The following is a 23690-nucleotide window of genomic DNA, read 5'->3' as shown; positions in this document are numbered from 1 at the left end:
CCCATTAAGGGTGATTGCCCTTCACCATTGATCGCCCATTAAGGGTGATTGCCCTTCTCCATCTGCATACAGTTTCATGCCCGTTGCTGGTTGGCTAACTAGCAACAGGGTCTTGTCAGCCAATGGAATTGTGTGATTACAAGCCAGGGGAATCCCATAAAAGAGGGCTCCCCTGGCCCAGAGAGCCAGTCCGGATTTACTTGATGCCTTGCCAATAAACCGAGAGCTGACTGTCACTCGACTCGTGTCTTACTGCCTGCGCGATCTAACAATTGATACAAAGTATCAGCACTTCAAAAGTGAAACCAAGTCTGAAGAGATGCATAACAATTCCCCAATACAAAGTTAAAAATGAGCCATGCTCATTCTAAAGTTGACAATGTCTTAGCCTAGTATTGGAATACCTTCCTTATATGCTTACAATTTGTTTAAATTAAGAATCTTGAATGATTGTATAAGCAGTGGTAATGCCTGGCTTCTGACACTATAAATAATAAACAAACAAACAAACAAATACATTGCATAGCAAAACCCATGCAAAGGAAGTCATATATCTTGTGCCTGTGTGCATATATATTTATTTGTTATATATTTGTTTCACATACACACACACACACACACACACACACACAGAGTATATATGAGAAAGATAAAATGTCCATTTAACAAGACATCTGTTTAACCTCAAGATAAGAAGACATTTGTTTTAATTATAAATAAGGAGGCATCTGCTTTAAGTCTACGATAAAGACACATTTGTTTGTAATAGCTAATACATTCCATTCCATTGATAATGAATGGCTAAATTTTAAACTAAAAACCTATAAAAAGGAAGCTGGAGAAGCAGCCCATTGCAGCCACTCATGCAAAGTTACTTGACAACTTTGGATTGAATAAATATATTTTTTTTTACCTTCACTGAAAGTTTGGGGTGTTTTATTGGAATTTCTGGCCTGGAAATAAATCAGGAAGGAGTTTTATTCTTCAGGCATTACAACCGAGTTCCATTCAGGGGTACACAACCTCATTTAGATGGACTGTTTCTGACATTAGTCCATCTCTGTATCCATAGTCTTCCTTATTAGAATTTAGCTTGAGATAGTTTTTCTCCATCCTGATCTTAACAGTCTACACACCCTGAAACAGAACCTCCACCACATCTCCTGTATGTCCCAGAATGAATATATATATATCTAAATATCATCCATATATTGATGATCCATATCCCAGAAGTTTCATGAAGATATTAAACAACTTATGGAAAGGTTTAAGCCCTGTAATATTTCATTTAGGCTACTTGAGGGATTAATGCTCTTCACACCAACTGAGCCGACCATTTAGGAAAAAGGATCCATTGCTGACAGCCTAGAAGGATCAGCCTAAATGGTATCAAAACCCACTGCGACAACTAGTAGAGCATGGAGGGTTGAACTTCTGCTATACCAATATACCAAAGGTGCATTTTTCATCTTTTCCCTAGTCCCAAACCCTTACTGATAAAGGTCTAGAAAATCTGCTCCATATAGAATTTTTGTAACTGTAGGTCCACCACCTTCTCAACAACCTGCCTTAAAAAATATTGAGATGATATTATAGTTATCTAAAATAGCTTGATTGAGCAGTTGGTTCTCAAGGAGGGACACACCGCTGCCACTTTCAGAATAGGGGCCAGGCAACCCTCACTCAAGAATGTAAGTACTACAAACTGAATCCCAGCCTGCTGTCATTTTCCTGGAAGCTTTCACCAGCACACAATACCAACAGGAATCCAATCCCCAAGTGGCCAGGGTAACATAGAAAAAACTGTCCATTTCCTCAGGGTCCCACAAGTTAAAACTGATTCCAGATAACCACACACAATGAGGTGTTTGTTATGTCAGCTAGACTTCAGTTGGACTTGACCAACTAGTGTCCATATTTCCAAATGTGAGCATTTATTTTTCTAGAAACTGAGCAAATTCCTCAGAATGAATCAGCTGCAGATCTTGTGGTCTGGTTTTCTCCAAATGGATGGAAAGACTTAAACAGTTCACTAAGGCAGATGTCCATGGATGCAAGGAGCAATGAATTAGGACCTCTTTGCTGGCCTTACTGCCATTGAAGAAACTGGAGGACTGGAAAAGAGAATTGGCTTAAGATTTTGGAGGCAGAAAATGGAAATATTTATAGATAAAACTTCCATGATTTTTCAACTGTCTCTGAAAGAATACTGATAAACATAACTGATTTCTGAGAAAACAAATCAGTTGGATTTGCTCCGGGCAAAGAGGACACAGGCCTTACTGGTGCATTTTAGTTAAGGAATAATAATTGTTTGCTTCTTGCCTGATATGTTTTGTTGTTTCTAAGGAAAACATTTTGAAAAGCTACATGAGAAAACAAGTCATGTGCGTCTGCAACATGCTGTCTTTTTTTTTTTTTCTAATGGTAGCTTGTTCAAGACTGGGTGCATGTTGTTCTATGTCTCTAAAAGTAAAAGGATAAAAAGATAGGAAAGACACAATGCTCTGAGCTGACCAGTTCTGTACTTAAAAAACCAAATAACTTACAGGAGTATTTTGAACTGAGCCTTGTTGGACCAAGTAGATGGTTAGCTGGCATGAGCTCTGACAAAGAAATGTATCCTGAAGATTGTCACGGCTGGCCTCAGCAGGATGCTGAAAAAGGACATCAACCTCAAATGAGAAAGCAATGGATGCCAAGGGAAAGAAATCCTGTCGGAGTGAAAGAAAAATCATCAAAGTCGATGTACATAAAGCTGCTGGAACATTACCACAGGAATGTTGCGCAGTTTCTTCGAAACAATGTGCCAAAAAGCTCATTAGGGGCAGGGAAAAAGANCTCAAAGTTGTATTTTATGACCTTGCAACAGTGCTTTTCTGTGTGGAAGTTGAGTGATCAAAGATAGCAGATAACAAAAAAACAACAACGAGATTTTTATCTCTATCATATAACTACTATTCTTTGATATCTTAGTAATAAAAAGCTATAAATATATTATTTAGTAATTATATGTTTGATCTTTCCATTAAGATTTTTAATCATTTTTCTGAGTTGCATCCCTTCAAACTTCTCTACATATATGAGAGGAAGCAATGATCCTTTTAATTTAAAACTTCTGTCTTCTATACTGCACTGCCATTTATTGAAGCAGGAATGTATATGCTTTTGTGGCTGAGTTCTATACTGATTGAGTGTTATTAACCAGCGCTGTCATTCCTAGTCACAGTTTGCCTTGAAAGCCATTCTATTAGTTCTTCCTTATCAGGTTCTATCTCATTAGACTTTGTCTATTCATAATAAGAATGCTACAGAAGTTGGAGCAGCCATTGTTGTCTACGAAGAAACAATTACAAAGTAATTATAAACATCATGGAACTGTAGCTTCTGAATTCTGCTTTTCTGTAGCAGATAAATTGATCAATATTCATCTTTGTCATTCTTCATTACCTTATTCTGAAACTTGGATGCCATTGGCATTCTAAACATCTCCATTTAAAACAGGTCTCCAAATACTACCTTGTCATAATTCTAATATCCCTCAAAATTCCATATTGGCAAAGTGCAGCTTATTATTTCCATATTATTTTATCAGTGTATATCAATGAATATAATAAACCTAAGACAGATAAGAATTTTAATCTAGCTAACAACTACTCACATTTTATTATGTGTGGCCAAACATTACCTGCTTTTGAATCTGTTTCCAGAGTATAAATGTATAAATGTTGTATACAACATGTATATCACATGTTGTTTTTCTTTGTCAATCAAGTCAGGTGTATTTGCAGAATGGTTTGTTTATTTAATAAATGTATAAGGTCACCTGTATCAACCTGGATAGTTAACAACACATAAAAAATAAAGTAGAACAAATTCAAACAAAAACATTATATGTGGTTGTGGTAATCTTTTTGACAATCTTTTGACAGTTTCTGCATTCATGGTCCCTCATTCAGCATCTTATCAAGAGAAAGCTGTGAATTATCTAAATGCATTTTATCCCAAGAATGAACATACCATTTTAATCAGACATTTATTATCTTATTGATACTGGAATAACATTGTGTTTCTGATGAAAAATGCTTCTGTGTCTGGTAATTTGCAATATCCTTTTCTGTACCAAAAATCATAGTTCTACAGGCAGCCAATGGATTTCTACAGAACAATTTTTAACAATTATCTAAATTTAGAACATCTTGTTTATAAAACAATATAACTGATGATAAGAAAGCTCTAGGTGATCTAGATGAACAAGGAAGAACTTTGGGAAAAAGTACACTCTAGTCAAGGACCAGTCCAAACACAGTGGCAAACAAAACTATTATGTGTGTGATAAAGTTTCACTTCAAGAATAATAACAGTTGTTTAATTTCTTGTTGTATACTATATTGTGGATTTTCTAGATATATTTTATATATAGGTCCAGTTTTGTTGCTCATTTGATATTTTTAGTTCACTGATATATAAATCTGCAGAAGATGCACTAATTAAGTTTGCAAGGCCCAAGGCATAGAAAATTCAATGGATTTTGAACTGGGCATTCAAACTGCTTGTTGTTATTTTGGACTGAGTGAAACATTCAGGAAAAGACAAACAGTTGAAACTAATTGCTGTGTTGATTCTCAGCTTGCAATTGAAAGTTACCGGGCTCCTGCAGAGCTATGATTTGAAAGGCAGCGGCTTGGTAAAAGAAAACTGGAGTGGACCTCTTTATCCTCAAGGAATCCTGCTTCAGCACTTTCTCAGTGAGGGTGGGGGCAGGGAAAGAAAGGGAAACACAACTCTGCCCAACCCTCTCATTCCTGTCACTTCAAATTCTGAACGTTGAGAAGGAGATCTGAAAAGTGAAACTTTGAACTTGAAAAAACAAACCTGCTTTTGATCTGCCAAAATAGCTGGAAAACTGTTCTACTGAAATCCCTCACTTCAGGGAAGATTTTAAGAACACCAAGACATGAATGCACACAGAATCTCTCCTAGAATTTCCTGCCCAGCCAACAGTGAAATGCAGTTAAAACCAAACTGAGACAAAATCTTTTGTCAACAGGCTATCTAGATCCTTTCAGTCAAGATTCAGATCTGAGTATGGAATGGCAACTGCACTGGTCACACTTTTGAAAGATTTCTGGCATGGTCAGGATGAGGGATGTCCATCCTTGACCTCTCAGTGGCTTTTAATACTTCAACCATAGTATCCTTCAGTGGCCATGTCCAGAGCCTCCTAATGGAGCTGGCATATATGATCTATATCTATGGAGTTTCTCAATCATCCATGTCATAGTTATCCCAAAGATGCTTTTTCACGAGGCAACTAGACTTCCTTGTTTTTCTTTGAAGACCTTTTCGCTTCTCAGCAAAGAGGCCATCTATATCAAAATTGAACAGCTATCTCTCAACAGAGGGGGAGGGATCCGACATCATCTATCTCCAGTTTATAACACAGTCCTTTCAACAGTTTCAAGAAGGCTCCACACATATTTACACTAATCAGGTGACCCTGAAGACACAGATAAACTTCCAGGTAGCATTAATGACTCGCTAAAAGAATGCAAATGAACCACTGTCTGCAGGAGTATAAATCTTTCCATTCCCCACCATCCAGTAAGAGCTGAAGAAGCTTCTTGGATGAGAAGCGAAACGTCTTCAAAGAAAAACAAGAAAACCCAGTTGCCTTGTGAAAAAGCATCTTTGGAACATACATGATCTAATTGTGCGAAAGCCTTCCTGGACATGGTCATTATGTGTTATTCATGGAGATGTCTGTCAAGGTTCTGACAGACAGAGACAAATAAAGCAGAACTCCAAGGCTTGCAATTCCTCAAAGAACATGCTTATTGATACAAAGTATCAGCACTTCAAAAGTGAAACCAAGTCTGAAGAGATGCATAACAATTCCCCAATACAAAGTTAAAAATGAGCCATGCTCATTCTAAAGTTGACAATGTCTTAGCCTACTATTGGAATACCTTCCTTATATGCTTACAATTTGTTTAAATTAAGAATCTTGAATGATTGTATAAGCAGTGGTAATGTCTGGCTTCTGACACTATAAATAATAAACAAACAAACAAATACATTGCATAGCAAAACCCATGCAAAGGAAGTCATATATCTTGTGCCTGTGTGCATATATATTTATTTGTTATATATTTGCTTCACATACACACACACACACACATACACACACACAGTATATATGAGAAAGATAAAATGTCCATTTAACAAGACATCTGTTTAACCTCAAGATAAGAAGACATTTGTTTTAATTATAAATAAGGAGGCATCTGCTTTAAGTCTAAGATAAAGACACATTTGTTTGTAATAGCTAATACATTCCATTCCATTGATAATGAATGGCTAAATTTTAAACTAAAAACCTATAAAAAGGAAGCTGGAGAAGCAGCCCATTGCAGCCACTCATGCAAAGTTACTTGACAACTTTGGATTGAATAAATATATATATATATTTACCTTCACTGAAAGTTTGGGGTGTTTTTTTGGAATTTCTGGCCTGGAAATAAACCAGGAAGGAGTTTGATTCTTCAGGCATTACAACCGAGTTCCATTCAGGGGTACACAACCTCATTTAGATGGACTGTTTCTGACATTAGTCCATCTCTGTATCCATAGTCTTCCTTATTAGAATTTAGCTTGAGATAGTTTTTCTCCATCCAGATCTTAACAGTCTACACACCCTGAAACAGAACCTCCACTACATCTCCTGTATGTCCCAGAATGAATATATATATATATCTAAATATCATCCATATATTGATGATCCATCTCCCAGAAGTTTCATGAAGATATTAAACAACTTATGGAAAGGTTTAAGCCCTGTAATATTTCATTTAGGCTACTTGAGGGATTAATGCTCTTCACACCAACTGAGCCGACCATTTAGGAAAAAGGATCCATTGCTGACAGCCTAGAAGGATCAGCCTAAATGGTATCAAAACCCACTGCAACAACTAGTAGAGCATGGAGGGTTGAACTTCTGCTACACCAATATACCAAAGGTGCATTTTTCATCTTTTCCCCAGTCCCAAACCCTTATTGATAAAGGTCTAGAAAATCTGCTCCATATAGAATTTTTGTAACTGTAGGCCCACCACCTTCTCAACAACCTGCCTTAAAAAAATATTGGAGATGATATTATAGTTGTCTAAAATAGCTTGATTGAGCAATTGGTTCTCAAGGAGGGACACACCACTGCCACTTTCAGAATAGGGGGTAGGCAACCCTCACTCAAGAATGTAAGTACTACAAACTGAATCCCAGCCTGCTGTCATCTTCCTGGAAGCTTTCACCAGCACACAATACCAACAGGAATCCAATCCCCAAGTGGCCAGGGTAACATAGAAAAAACTGTCCATTTCCTCAGGGTCCCACAAGTTAAAACTGATTCCAGATAACCACACACAATGAGGTGTTTGTTATGTCAGCTAGACTTCAGTTGGACTTGACCAACTAGTGTCCATATTTCCAAATGTGAGCATTTTTTTTCTAGAAACTGAGCAAATTCCTCAGAATGAACCAGCTGCAGATCTTGTGGTCTGGTTTTCTCCAAAAGGATGGAAAGACTTAAACAGTTCACTAAGGCAGATGTCCATGGATGCAAGGAGCAATGAATTAGGACCTCTTTGCTGGCCTTTCTGCCATTGAAGAAACTGGAGGACTGGAAAAGAGAATTGGCTTAAGATTTTGGAGGCAGAAAATGAAAATATTTATAGATAAAACTTCCATGATTTTTCAACTGTCTCTGAAAGAATACTGATAAACATAACTGATTTCTGAGAAAACAAATCAGTTGGATTTGCTCCGGGCAAAGAGGACACAGGCCTTACTGGTGCATTTTAGTTAAGGAATAATAATTGTTTGCTTCTTGCCTGATATGTTTTGTTGTTTCTAAGGAAAACATTTTGAAAAGCTACATGAGAAAACAAGTCATGTGCGTCTGCAACATGCTGTCTTTTTTTTTTTTCTAATGGTAGCTTGTTCAAGACTGGGTGCATGTTGTTCTATGTCTCTAAAAGTAAAAGGATAAAAAGATAGGAAAGACACAATGCTCTGAGCTGACCAGTTCTGTACTTAAAAAACCAAATAACTTACAGGAGTATTTTGAACTGAGCCTTGTTGGACCAAGTAGATGGTTAGCTGGCATGAGCTCTGACAAAGAAATGTATCCTGAAGATTGTCACGGATGGCCTCAGCAGGATGCTGAAAAAGGACATCAACCTCAAATGAGAAAGCAATGGATGCCAAGGGAAAGAAATCCTGTCGGAGTGAAAGAAAAATCATCAAAGTCGATGTACATAAAGCTGCTGGAACATTACCACAGGAATGTTGCGCAGTTTCTTCGAAACAATGTGCCAAAAAGCTCATTAGGGGCAGGGAAAAAGANNNNCTTCTCCTTCTCCTTCTCCTTCTCCTTCTCCTTCTCCTTCTCCTTCTCCTTCTCCTTCTCCTTCTCCTTCTCCTTCTCCTCCTCCTCCTCCTCCTTCTCCTCCTCCTCCTCCTCCTTTTTCCACAGAAATAGTGAAATAGTGCACTTTCAAATGACAAAAAGACCAATACATTTTTCAGCTGAGTCTGAGCTATTTTTTTTTCTTAAAAAAAGACGGATCCAGAAAATTAAATATAGTTAAATTTTATAGCTAGGTATTTCATAATTACTGTAAATCTTCTATTACCTTACATTTTGTAGATTTAGATACAACTTTTTGATGTCTATCAAGCCGAAGCAAACATTTTCACAAGCCTGATAGCAACCTGAAATCTTTGCAAAACTGCAAGAGACTTTTGAGAAAGAAAAAAAAATCACTGGACCATTTGTGTTTTAGGCACATACACACATCCCAAGCTGCCATTTCTTTTTCAGTTGGATGAAATAAATGAATGAATGAAATATAAGACTATTATACAATAAAAAAATATCTTGTTGAAAATATCTTAGTCAACAAACAAATAACAATTAAATAGTTTAAAATGTTATAAATTGTGCAGGACTATGGTATGGCATTTGTTAACACTTAGTATTTAACATAGGCTTACAATTTGTTTCTTGTTAACTTTTATCTTGTTAGTTTACTATACAATCCTAAATGTATTTAGGCAGAAGTTAGGCTCTTTGATTTTAATAGATGTATTACCACATAAACATGTTGAGGATTAAACTCAGTGGAACTTCCTTTCAAGAATACACGCATGGGATAAAATTACTATTGTTTGGAGTGTTAGGCTCAGATTTTTAAAAGACACACACTCACTTGGGATTCCAGGAACAGAGTTTATTTAAATTATAACTTTTGCAAAAGTTGGTAGTCTCTTGCAGGAGATCAAGCCACACCAATAATTTTAAAAAGCAGATATTTATACCCTTTCATAATGCTGGTTCCTCCCCCCCACCTGCTTACCCCCAATCAGCTAATCTGAAGCGCCTAAACAGAATAAATTTTGTTCCTACCCTCCCAGGAAAAAGCCCCTCACACCTGCTGCAACTGTACTGTTTAACCATAACCTTTTGCTGGCATAAGCTCTATCTTTATTTTTGTGTTTCCTCTGCTTGCGGTTACGTCTAGCTTCTGTTGACCTATATGTACCACAACAGCTATCCTGCATGTGCCAACGCTCCTACTATTAAAAGCTCAAGTTACTCCATTTTATAATTGTTAAACTGACTCCTTAAATTTTAGCTAGGATTATTAAGATTAAATGTCATTAAGCAATTTCTAATATATAATTTGATGAGGAAATTTCACTCCTTCCACTTTAAAGAGCTTTAAAGAAAAGTGATACATACATTGCATTATGCTTTCAGTGACTTTTATCAAGAGGCATTGCCAGCCACTAAACTTAGACCGTGGGATAGCCTTTTATTCTTAAACTGCCAAATTTAGGGGAGATATGGGTGGTGTTTAATAACTGAGTTGGCACTATCAATGTTAATAATCATAACATAAAAGAAGAACAGGGTAATACAGCAATTGCATTTAGAAAAATAAGATCCTTGTTATCTAATACCATTCATTCCCAAACCCACAAATCCTGGCAAGTAAGTTGGGTTCCTATTTCCTTCTGTCTATTTTGTACCAGGATGTAGATGTATTGTTTTATTGTAAAGTCAGGAGAGGTTATCATGCTAATAATAAATGTAAAGTGCAAGGTAAATATATAAGTGTGGGTATGTATGTATAGATGTGCATAGGCACATGGGATTTGCTTAATGCTGGTGGGGAGCCCTCTTGCCTGGCCAGAAGGAAATGTTTTTCCTTATGATTCTCTCCACAGGCAAGCAGGAGAACATGCATATACTTTAAACGCTGAGGAGTTTGGCTGCCAAAGAAAGACGTTATTGTTATGATTTTCTCCTCCTTCCCTCGCTCCCACCCGCCCTCTCTAAGAGAATCTCCAAGGAACAAAACCAGAGAAAACACGCACGGCTTGGAAGAGGCTCACATTTGTATCAGGACTGGATCAGAGTGAGGAGGAGGAAGAAGAAGGAGGAGGAGGAGGAGAAAAGGGGGGGAGGAAGAGCCTGGAAGTTAAAGCAACCAAAGACAGGCAGGAGGAGGGCAGGTGTCAACAGGTAAGCCTGGACTAAGTGTCTTCTTTGGGAAATAGCCACATCTAGCAGGCACTGTTTCTTTCACCACCAGTCAAATGGGATGTTTCTCTCTCCACTTACCCTCTGTTATTTTGTAGAGTTTCATGTCTGATTCTTTGAAAGGCTGATTTTCTTACTCATAAAACTTCTGACAACCAGAGAGACTTGCTTGTGAAGTTTGTGATTAAAAAGCTGAAACTGTTTCCATGGGATTTAAGGATTTCCCCCTTCCCCCCCCCTTTGTTTTGTTTTTGTTTTTCTGTGCATGTCAGTCTTATGCTTATGAATCCCACACAAAAGCAAGGTTTGTTTTCAAAAGCTGCATCATTAGTAAAACTGATTTACAATAATAACTTTAGTAGATGGGATAAAGAGGGCTAGACTCCAAGTCTATGAGTTCTACATTCTTAAGAAAGGAATGTCAAGGTGGAACTGATTAATTCTATTTGCATGACATTTAAAGTAGTTTTATCAGAGCTATATATCTGTTTGAAAGAAGAAAGTTTCAGAGTTTCTTTGAATAGCCAAGGATGAAGATTTGCTTCTCTGTAAAACAATATATTTGAAAAAAAATTCTTGTGATGTTTGCTTTCTCTCAAAGCAAAAGAATACTCAGGTTTTTCATTTCTTAAACTAATTTTCCTTTGTAACAAGAAACTGAAGTTTAGAAGAGGAGGAACCAAACAAACATTTAAATACTCATAAACTAGGATCTTAGTTTTCAATATCCCCCTATTTTTCTAAACCTAAAGGTGAGACTTAAAGGATTTAACTAACTGCAATTCATACTTTACCTGGAAGTCCTCTTAATTTAGAATTATTTACTTCTGAGTAAATATGTGCAGAATTGTTCTGCTGCCTAGGAATATTAATGTATTTACTTGGAATCAAGTCCCACTGGTTGTTGTATTTGTTATCCTTAAATAAATAGAAGCAAATTGTAAGTTTGAGCATATTAGACTCCTTATAGCACAGCCCTAAATGTGTCTAATTTGGACATAAACTCCATTCAGTAAATTCAATTTTATTTCCAGTGACAGATTAATCTTTATTTCTTTATTAAATTTATATGCTGCTCATCTCATTGTCAAAGTGACTCTTTTCAGGTTTATTGAATGATTGATTGAATTTTAGGTATAATGTATGTGTTGAATTTGGGCTTCCTTAGGGGCATGCCCTTCCAAAGAACATTATGATTTAGTATTTCTTTGGATCAAACAACCTCTCATTACTTGTTCCTATAATGATTGGAGAGTTGGGAAAGATGACATTCTCCAGAATTACTTCACAAGTCCTCAGATTTGCTCAGGAGCCTGGACATTACTTTCACTGGACCTTTGTCCATTGCAGTGGAAGACAATCCCATCAAAACAAGGACATGAAATATATCTTGTAATCACTCTTCTTGAGGGGTAGCAGGTCTATTCTTGATAGATTGAGGTCAAGTGCTTTCCAAAAGAAAAACTGTTTTCCTGCAACATGTGTACTTTGTGCCTTGCTTTTCCAAGTGAATCTAGTAACTCATATGATTTTGTGAGAAATTAAGAAATGTTGCTGAAGGGAAGGGCAGGGACATTTTCTTACACAGTAAAAACAAAAAGTTGGGGAAGGCAAGATAGATAAATGAGATTGAAATGTGAGAAGGATATAAGCAATTATGAGAACTCATGCAGGCATTCACCTCCCGGAGAAATAGCTGGACTGAATTATAAACTGCACAAACAAACTGCACAAGTACACAAGTTAAACTGATCATGCTTTGAAATGTTCCATCATTTTTACAATATTCTATTGTAAGCAACAAAAACTGTAACTAAGTTCCAAAGAGATCACTAGTACAAAAGCCAATCATGAGAATAAGATGGATGGCTACATTATCAAAAGTTACCATGATATGGTTAATGGATTGCAGGTTTCTAATCCATCTCAACCTGGTCATACAAATGGTCACATAAAAGGCTCTATTTCTTATCCCAAGTTATGCAAGATAGAAATTGTATTGAATTCCTTTACAAGGCTCTAGGCAGATCACTAAAAATTATGTACATGAACTGCTTCAGTGTAGATAAATTCAGGAGACTCATATATTCTGGGAGAGATGTGCTCTTTAGGATATGTTAGTCAGCTTTCCTTAGGAGGCTGATAGCCTTGGTCAGCACTGCCCAGGCCTGAAATACGCAAGTATACACTTCAGCCTTCAGAAGTTCTAATGGAGATAGTTCATGGCTGTTGAAAGCTGTAAATTGGATTGTGGTTCCTGAGCTTTGTGACGTGTTTTAAATGGGGAAAGATCTTTTTTTCAGGATTCTTACACTCCCAATTTTATATTTGCAGCTCCAAAGAGCAGGAAATTCCATTGGAAAATTATGTTCTCAAGGGAAATAGCTAGAAGACTGGGCAGTGTTAATTCTTCTTTATAATATGAAACTGGGTGGGGAAGAGACAACTTACAATTCTTACAACTTTTCATCCTGTTTTTGTGTTCTTTGGCCAAGAACTGTAAATAAACCCCATAAATGCATAATCATGCTATTGTTTTTGAAATCTGGATTTAGGCATCTGGAAACATAAAATTAGCTATAAAGGGGCAAGTATTAACGAAGAGGAGGTTCTCCCCTGGTATATTGCAGTATCACAGAAATTAACAGACTGGTTGGTCCCAAATGCTTTCTACACTGGACACACCCTATCTGTGCACAGTGCCTTCCCTAAAGAACAAAGGCTGTTGCAGTTGAGGCTTCTTTCTTAACTCAGCCCACACATAATTTGGACTGGTTAACAGTATAATGGCACTGGCCCAATGCAGGCACTTTCCTGCTTGGCTTTTTGAATTTGCTGGTCTATGGGGAGAGAAGATCTTTCAGCATTGCCTCTTTTTCTGCATTTGAAAACAGAGCTGAACATCTGGTGCTATTGTGAAGTCCATATGGCCCTCAGTGCTCTGTTATCACGGTAGCACAAAACGGGGAGTACAACCAGACAATCCACTAAATTCACCAGCTAAAGTTTTGGATGGATGTTTTTTTCTTCAAATATAAATGGATTACTAATATTGACTACCACATGTGGATTGTAAGCCTTTACTCTGGCTCTTTTGAATGTTTGGTTCCTACTTAGCCTGTTCTGTTGATGTTTTTAACTCCAAATTATTTTGTTTTAATAGCAAAAAAAAAGATTATGACTCACTGGCAAGCAGAGGAAGTATGAAAACAAACAGTCAAGACTTAAACATTTGGTTAGAATCCAGAATATGTACTGATAGAAGAAACAAAATTTCCAGTTTTTTATTACTATGAGCTTTGGCCCAATATGGAGAACAAACCAATTTGTCTAAGGCTACTGCCTATGAAATGTACTTCACCAACATTTGGAAAACCAGCGATTGACCTAGCCAGACAGCAATCCCTTTAGCAATAAAGGCCACTGAGAGTCTTCTTCTCCAATCATATGTACAACTGGGTCTTTGGTTGCAAATCAGGCAGTGGGCAGATGCTGAAGCCAAAGGAGACTGATGTTCATATGTAAAGCATATCTTTGCATGCAAAAATCCCATGTTCAATTACTGACATTTACAGGTAGGATTGGGAAATGCTCCAAGTTCATATCCAGACTCAGAACTATGGCCAATCAAAACAAACAATATTGAGTTAGGTAAAGGGACTGATGTTCTATCAGAGAATAATTTGGATTTATGTATTCACTTATCTATGCAGCATCTTTCTGAGCCATGTTTCTGAGCTAGCTAGAGTCATGGGGTTCATGGGGGGGAAATCCTTGGAAATTTTCTTTCACACTTCTCTGAGAAGGAAGTGATTGGCTTTTATATTAAATTCCTGTATAATTAGACCAACTTGTGTTTATAGACATGGGTCTGCTGCCTCATGTTGTTAGCTTTAAACTTCTATTTTTTTAGGCAAAATTGTCAGAGTATTACCTTATTTATGAGGTAGCCTATATCAAAGATATAGAGAATAAGGAGGTTTTCATCCAATACTCTATCCAGTGATTCATTACTATTTAATTAACACATATTATATGGATATCTATGGAGATTCTCAGTCATCCAGATCATGGTTGTCCCAAAAGTTCTTTTTCAAAAGGCAGCTGGACTTTGTTTTTCCTTGAAGATGTTTCTCTTCTCATCCAAGAAGCTTCTTCAGCTCTGAACTGAACTGAAAAAGCTTCTTGCATGAAAAGCGAAATTTCGAGGAAAAACAAAGTCCAGTTGCCTTTTGAAAAAGCACCTTTGGGACATATTATATGGAATCAATTCCATGAGAAAATTGAATTTAGAAGCAAGGTATTAGTTTAGAAGAGAAACATTATTTGGAAAACACTATAGAATTGCTCTATGAAGGAGATGGATAAAATAAATAAACTATTTTGAACCATGGATATTAGAAGTTAGTCAGGACCCTTTGGATTACAAATCTGGGCTGATAACTCTGGATTTTTGGATAATTGTTTGGAATTGAGATTGAAAGACAGAAGTAGATTACAAATTTTTCTTCCTTTCTTCCCCCATTTGGGGGAGTTTATTGGATTATAGAGACTATAGATAAAGATCACAAGAACTATTTGAGATGAAATTAAATGACATATTGTGATATTGATTATAAGATTGGTGGTTTGCATAAGGCTGGTAACTAGGGAATATACTAGAGTTGAGAAGGTCTGTAGGGTGGGAATAAAAATGAGTGTTTCTAACCTAGCTAAAACTAGCAAAAAACCATCCTCAGCTCTGTCTTCTACTGCCCCCAGTCCTGTGTATCAGAGATCAATTGAATAAATGCTTTAACAAGAAAAAACCAATAATTTCCAGAAGGAAATGCAAGCCACACTACAATTAATTCAGGAGGCAATTACTTCACATAAAGAAGACACAAAGAGAAACGATGAAGAGACAAAAGATAATTTGGATAAAATGAATCACAAATTCATAACTTGAACTCCCAACTAGAAAACATTCAGCAGATGATTACAAAAAATGAGCAAAAGATTCAGAAAATAGAAGACAAACCAATAGAAACCAATCAAAAGATGGAAGAAATTAAAGACAAAAACCAAAGATTGATACAGGTGAAAAAATAATTGGAAGATTCAGTGGTGGTTTTGGAAATGGAAAAGGCACCCTATTTTTTAAGATTTCAGAACATAATGGAAGATAAGGAAGAAGATCTTGCTGATTTGATGACAGAGCTGTTGGCTGGAGCGTTGGAAATGGAGAGATAGATCAGAAATTTAGAGTCAATTCAAGTTACACAAGGAGAAATAAAATCCCTAGAGGGTACATGTTAGATTTGTTAAAAAATCAATAAGAGATGAGATATTGAGAAGAGTGAGAGATGATCCATTGCAATACAAGGAAAAGGAAATTGTAGTTCTGAAGCAAATACCTAGGAGGATAAGGGACTCATGAAGAGAATATCAATTTCTGACCAAAAAGTTAATTAAAAAAGCAGTGAACTTTAGATGGCTGATGCCAGATGGGATACTAATCAATCGGGACACAAAAAGATATAGATTGGACTCTGTTTTTAAAGCAATGGAATTTCATGACAGACATAGAGCTTTTCTCGAAGAAAGAAGTTCAGAATTCCAACCAGAATGGGAATCTTGAAAACAGGAAGTGATAGCAATAGAAGGGGCAGATAAACAAAGGGAAGAAGAAGAAATAGAAAACATAAATCAAGAAGGGGCAAAGGGAAGAGAACAGAGACAGATAAGAACAGTTATGAGAATAAAACCTAAATATAACTGAAAAAGATGGAGAAGGATAATGGATTCTCTCAATGAATATAAACGGATTGAACTCCCCCTCAAAAAGGAAAAAAAATATACGATTACAAAAACTAAAAATGGATATAGTCTGTTTCCAAGAAACACATATTAAAAGACAACATTATAAATTTTTGGAATGTCCAAAAATTGGGAAGCTTTATTTTTCACCAGCACACACACAAAAAAAGAGGAATAGCTCTCTATATTAAAGAAACAATGAATCCTAAACAAATCTATTCAGACGAAGAAGGAAGAATACTAATGGTGGAAATAAACCAAAACCAGACATCGATGGTAGCAATTTATGCACCGAATAATAAACAAGAAGAATTTTACCAAAAATTACATAAGAAAATAGTGGAAACGGAATATCAAAATATTTGCTTAGTAGGAGATTTTAATGCAATTGTAGCTGGAAAGCTAGATTATAGAAGTAGTAAAATAGGGAAAAAAGGAAGGAATATTTTACCTAAGGCCTATTTTAAAATGGTAGAAGAAGTTAGTAAGAAAAAGGTGATATGAACTATATGCACTCCGGAAAAAAGCATGCTAGGTGAGATTCTCAATTTGTATGAATTGCTTCTACTCTGAATGGATTTGCCTACATAAACTCAGCATAGACATTTTGCTTGGCAAATTGATGGGATTATTTTAAGGAATGTCGTAACTGTTTAATCTTCCTTTGGGAAGATTTATTTGCTAATGTACTTGGCCAGACCCAGTGGCTTTCAGCTGATTTGTTCTATTTTATTAAAGAAAATAATTTGTGTAAATATATAATTTATATAAATCCTAGCCAGCTTAGGTGAAAAAAGTCAAACTATAGCAGAGATATTATTTGTTAATTCTCTAAAAAACAGGAAGGAAAAATTTATGAAGCAGGTCTTACCAGAAGTAGACTCTTTTTTTAGGACAGTCCATATAGCAGAAGCAATTACTGGCATGATCCAAGGCATTTAGGGATTTCTGTGTAAGAATAAGCACCTTGAATTTGGCCTGGAAACCTGTTGGAAGCCAGAGTAGCTTAGCTAGAATTTAAGGACATCCACACATACAAAATGCCAAAATAATTTAAATGTTATACTAAATAATTTATTTATACTGACAATATGAACCCTTCATCATTTGTAGTTTAGCTACATTATTATTACATTAGCAATAAAGTGTCCTGGCAACTTTGGTGTTCTACTTTGATTACATAACCCTAAACTGCCTCATCTCTATCTCATGATAGAGTCTTGTGCAATACTTTTATGTCTTACAAAATTATTATTTTTTTCCTGATAACCAGTACGGAACAATGGTATGTAAAGTTTCCTTCCCTTTTCAGAGATTGTTGTTGTATGACCTTGATCAGTTACTGATAGATTTCTGAATGAGAAATAAAAAACAATGGCTACTCATCCACCAATTGGAACCTTCAAAATATTTGCCTCTCCTCACTTGTTGCAGTGAGCGTAATACATACCATTAGCAAGCCAGGATATCAAGGAGACTATAATTATTCTAGCAAAAAGCTATATTGATACATAAATAGCTGGTTATGTTAAGCATGAGGAAATGATTTAATATACTCATTTGGTTGATGAAAAACTGGATAGTTGAAGAGTAGAATTTGCCAAATCATCAAAGCTGGACTTTCCTAACATCAGGATGTCTCAAGCAATAACAATGAAATGTGCTCTTGATATTTGTAACTAAGGTTCATGCCATATAAACAACAAATACCATGGTTAATGTTGGAAATAAAAAGGAGTCATTCCCTGTGGTGAGCTGTTTGTGTGCAATGACTTTCCATGTACATATTCATTGCCACAGTTTCCTGATGGAGAAAATGGCAGCCACCCAGTGAGATGAGTGTCTCAATTCATACAGTAGAACAGCTACCTTCTTGATTCTGTTTCCACTAATCTCCACAATTATTATTCAAGTGCTGGGAGGAAAAGCCAAACATGCCATTAAGCAAAGGGCTGGGAGGTAGGATAAGACCCTCTACATCAGGGGTGTCAAACTCAATTTCATTGAGGGCCGCATCAGCATTGCGGTTGCCCTCAGGGGGCCGGGTGGGTGCGGCCAGGTGGATGCAGCCTACTGGGTGGGCATGGATGGAGTGGGTGTGGCCTACTGGGTGGGCATGGCCAGCTCTACATCGTTCGCATCAAGGGTGCCTGTGGGGGACTGGGCAGGAGTGGGACAGATCTGAGGGTCTCTGACAGAAGGGGGTGGGACCGGGGCAAGCGCCAAGGCATGATCCATTTCTTCATTCCTCACAAAGGGTGACACCTCCCCAGCATGCACCCAGGGGGCAGGACTGACACAGCAGGGGCTGGTTCCTCGCTATTTCTAGATGGCCTTGTGGAGTTAAGACTGAATGGCCACCACAAAATTGTACATTGGCTCCCGGCTGGCCTGGGCCAGGGCCAAGGCAGCGGGGGCCATTCCCTCACTGTTTCCAGGATGGCTTCATGTTTGACATGTCTGCTCTACATTATTTCCCTCCCTTCCTGCATGCCCATTCTTTTGAACTAGCACCCGTCCTTCCTTGCTACTGGCTTGGTCTTGCTGGTGGCTTTACTTAATCACCTTTCTCTAGTGAATTACAGATCAGTTTTTGGGAAAAGGTAGTAACTAAATGAACAGGCAAGGACAAATTCCTGTTTAGGTCAGCAAGTATTATGGGGGATTGTCCATGCATTGCCTGTTTCTGTGATTTACACTGGTGTCACTATGCTTACAGCCCCACAGGCTGATCATTGCAAAGTGCTGGAAGTCAGAACTATATATCTCTGCATCACATAAGTTAGATTGCTGATGTCAACTGTAGTTGAAGATGTATTTTTTTGTCCTTGTGTTAATATAAGATTCAGCTGTTGCTCCAGTCAACTTCCATAAAGGAAAATACGGATGTCTGTGTGTCATTAANATTAGTTCTAACAATGACATCACAGAAAGTTATACTGGCAGCTTAGTTTGACCTGTTTTCCATTTCTGGCATTTTTTTAAAAAAACATAGGAATGGAAATTGGCAAACTCTATTCCAATTTCCATGCTTAAAAATCCAAAGACCATAAAATCACACAATTTCAGGTTACTGTTGTGGTTTCAGACAGTCTCTTAAATATGAAAATTTCAAAAGGTTGATTGTTTCTATTTCCTTCTTATTTTGGAAAAAAATGACCATTTGGGAGCATAATTACAAGAAGATATGCAATCTGAGGTTTGCCCATGCCTTGGTCTTTTCTGCACAAACTAACCCATTGGCTCCATAGTAGAAATGCAACAATGATCTCACAACATAATTATGAAGCAAATGTATATAACCATACCAGTGCTTAGAAATGTATCATCATCTTACAAAAACATACTAAAATATAGAATGTCTTGTTTCTTATATGACTCTGTTGCTCTGATGGTAGAACCAAATCTAATGTTATACATTCAAAAGATGTTCATTACAATTAGATAAATGGTTTCAAAAAAAGATGCAACTCAAGGGGCAGCAGTTGACCATCTTTAATTTCAGCACAAGGAGCTAAATATAACTGTGACCTCCTCTGGATTCTACTTTAGTATATATAAATTGTGTTTATGGGTAACTTGCTCACTCTTAATTTTGCTTTTTGCCCTTTATAATTTGCAGCTCAACTCACAATATGTTATTTAAACTAGTAGACAAATGTGTAGTATATTATTGAAAATCCAACTACATAAATATAGAAAAACATGACATAATCACAGATTTCATCATCATAAATGAAACTATTCAAAACAAATTCAAAATAGATTAGCAGCTCTCCCATAACTGTTGTTTCTATGGGAAAACTCTAAATGAAATATTTACTTTTTACATGCAGTTGTTTGTTCATAACATGGTCAGTTACATTATTGTCTCAAAGATGACATACATTAAAACAGAACTTCATATTTTCATTTGTTTGCATATATATACACATGCAGATTTACAATTACAATCTATTGTATTACAATCCTATACAGACATAGAAGATTCGGACTTGGTTATTTGTATGCTTCAAGAATGAAACACGAGTAGCAATTTCAAAATCTTTGCTGTTGAAAAGTTTTTAAAATAGAGCATTGTCCTCTGGCTACCCTTCAGTTAAAAGACTCCTGGGTAACATAAAGCATTTGGACATGTTATTTATTCACCTTAAGGATGAGCTACAGTTCAAAGGATGTAAGAAGAACAAGGCTGGTTCAGCCCAAGTATCCAGAGAGTCCAGCTGTCAAGCTTCAGGGAAATCAGGAAACCCAGGCAATTCAATTGTGTCTAAAGATGTATTGCAAGCTTAAGCTCTCTACAAGAATCTGAACCAGTAACGGTTGAAGCAATTTGGCAGGAGATAAGGAATGGACGGTAGACTGGACTTAGATCTCTTGTAGGCGGGAAGGGATTCATGACTGATGACATGTTTGACTCCTCCCTTGGGCTCAGTATGGCCATCTCCTACACCAGTATTTTGGATGGGACATGGCTAGCCATTTGGAAAGCTCAATGCACATGCAGAAAGAATGAAACCCTTTTTAACTGGTACACTCTAACACCTGGTATTCAAGACATAGGATATAGCCATCAAGCCTACTAGCTATTGATAGCCCAATCCTATCTAAATTAGCGGCCATCATCAAATCACTGTTGAGTCTAAATGCATTCTCTGGTAAAATAATGCTGTTTTGATGCTTTTCATGTATCTGAAAAACTCTAGAGAACGGAGCCAGAATGAAAAACTCATAGATTTTGCTGGAAAAATACCTCAAATATATAAAAATAGTAATGTTTTTATAGCATTTTGATACTTTCACATATTTTTTCCTTTGCTTACTACAGGTCAAATATGTAGGGTGCAAGAACAGAAAAGCAAGGTTTTATGGTATTATTAGTAAGTCTTAACACACAACTATTTCTGTGCTAAGATTAGCGTCCACTTCCAAGACTTCCTACTGGGAACAGCAGGAATCAAAGAGTTCTAGGTTAGAGTGAGACAAATGTCAGCAAATTTAGAAAGGGGAGGGACAAGAGGTACAGAATCTCTTTATGGAAGAAGTCAGTCAGTTACTTAGAGTCCCAGGAATGTATTGCATCAGCTTAGTCAAAATATGTTAAAAGTAGCCAAGCTTTCTGCTAATGCAATATGACATCAGTCCCAAGGTTCTTTACTTCTCCCTTCTGTATATACTCATTTCTTCTTAGACAAACAATTTTGCAATTTATGGGTGTGAATTTAGACTAACAACTGGAATGGGAAATGGATTGTTATTTTAATGCTGCAACAACAAAACAGGGAGCTCCCATTCCATTGTATGAGAGAAAAAGTGGACTCTGAAGCACATGGGAATAGGTTCTTTCTCCACTGGAGGGATCTCTTGCTTCACCTTTCTTTCCAGTTCCAAATATTCTTGTCAGCCTACTAAGGACAATGTTGGCTTCACAGCTCCCCTTTAGTAATTCAGATAAAGCTGCAGGGATGAAATGAGCAAGATTCCATTGATCCCTCTCTTTTTTTGGGCAGGAGACTAGAAACCCGTAGACACCATAACCATGTTAATAATTTTATTTCATTCCATTATGGGTGGAAGGTTCTTGTGCCTATAGCAACTGCAACAACTCAAAGTAGTAAATGGTGATGGAGTGGAGCTTCTTCAAATATCACAAATGTTCTAATATAATAAATGTTCGCCATGTTTGCAAAAAAGGAAAGATTTCTTTTCCTATCAAAATGTGAAAAGCTATCCACCAGTAAAATTATTTCATTCAAGATATATATATATATATATATATCAAAAATTTCTTTAAAAATGTGATCCCTGGGTAATTCCATATTAAAACAGTGAAAAACACACGAGCACCAGGGAATGTGGTAAAAAATTTTGGTTTAATGTTAAAATTACTAAAACTACTAATAAAACCAATTAAAACGCCTAGCTTTCGTCAGCTATCTGCTGACGTCCTCAGGGCNTCAAGTGATCGTCCACTAGGACTCCAAAGTCCCTCTCACATTTACTGTTTTAAGCCAGGTCTTGCCTAATCTGTACTTGTACCTTTGATTTTTCCTGCCTAAATGTAAAACTGTGCTTTTTTCCACATTGAAACTCATTTTGTTGGATAGAACCCATTGTTCAAGTTTGTCAAGATCTTTTTGGATCCTGAGTTTGTCTTCTGGGGCGTTGGCTACTCCTGTCAGTTTGATGTCATCTGCAAATTTGATGAGTTCCCCTTCTATTCCCTCATCTAAGTCATTGATGAAGATATTGAAGAGTACTGGGCCTAAGACAGAACCTTGTGATACCCCAATACTTACCTCTCTCCATGTGGATGTAGTGCCATTGAGGACTACTTGTGGAGTATGATTTGCCAGCCAGCTACAGAGCCAGCTTACCAAGGAGTAGGTTGTGGTCTACTTTATCAAATGCTTTACTGAAATCTAAGTATACTACATTCACAGCATTTTGCTAGTCTAATATATATATGAGAGAGAGAGAGAGAGAGAGAGAGAGAGAGAGAGAGAGAGAGAGAGAGAGAGAGAGAGAGACCCACTATGCCATTTGAGTAATATATATATCCAGAATGGGGCAAAAAGTCTAAACTTATATGTTTCTTTTGCTTGAATGAACTTGTTGTATATGATCAGTCATGAACAATGTCAAGCTACATTTTATTATTTCAGTTACCAGTTACAAACTTATATTCTGCCTTTCCAACTTAAGTGAGACAGACAGCATAATTAAGAACAATTGTCTAATAACTAGAAATAACAAAGAAAACACAGGGCCAATGAAGCTTCTTGGATGAGAAGCAAAACACCTTATTTTTCCTCAAGGAAAAAAACAGTCCAGTTGCCTTTTGAAAATGCACCTTTGAGACAACTATGACCTGGATGACTGAGAATCTTCACAAAAGCACGAGATAGTCAGCAAAACAATATGCATAAACATGCAATCTAGAAGTCAGACAAGCCATAAGTTTGTTAGAATAAAAATGTGGTGATCTGGCATTTAAACTGCTTGAGGGAAAGAGTAAATATGTTATCTTGGAGCAGGAAATACCATTGCCTGAATGTCATGGACACAGTCTTCTTCTGCCTTTTGGCTAGGATCAAGTAGATCCTCTCCAGATGAACTAAATTGTGGTCTCCAGCATGCCAGGATTTTCAAAAGAAGATCATTTATAAAATCTGGACCGTGTACAAACTTGGAAGAAATATTTTTTAAAAAGATCTGTCCTTGTCTCTCCATATTTTGTAATTAGGGATTTAATTCAGCCTTGATCCTTATTAGAAGGGATCCC

At 36.8% G+C, this 23690-nt stretch overlaps 1 protein-coding gene across 1 annotated transcript in view; it reads left to right on the top strand.

Annotated features, from left to right (window-relative positions):
• Nucleotides 1-10527: 10527 nt before the first annotated feature.
• Nucleotides 10528-23690, top strand: part of PRELP (proline and arginine rich end leucine rich repeat protein) — a 33527-nt gene continuing 20364 nt past the window's right edge. Inside the window, exon 1 of the mRNA XM_015832165.1 lies at nt 10528-10588. The gene's annotated coding sequence lies outside the window, so the exon portion shown is untranslated. The remainder of the gene's footprint in view (nt 10589-23690) is intronic.

Source organism: Protobothrops mucrosquamatus, unplaced genomic scaffold (assembly GCF_001527695.2).
Source record: "Protobothrops mucrosquamatus isolate PMUCROS unplaced genomic scaffold, P.Mucros_1.0 scaffold_310, whole genome shotgun sequence".
In the NCBI taxonomy this organism is placed as follows: domain Eukaryota; kingdom Metazoa; phylum Chordata; class Lepidosauria; order Squamata; family Viperidae; genus Protobothrops; species Protobothrops mucrosquamatus.
This window is presented reverse-complemented; position numbering and strand designations above follow the sequence as displayed.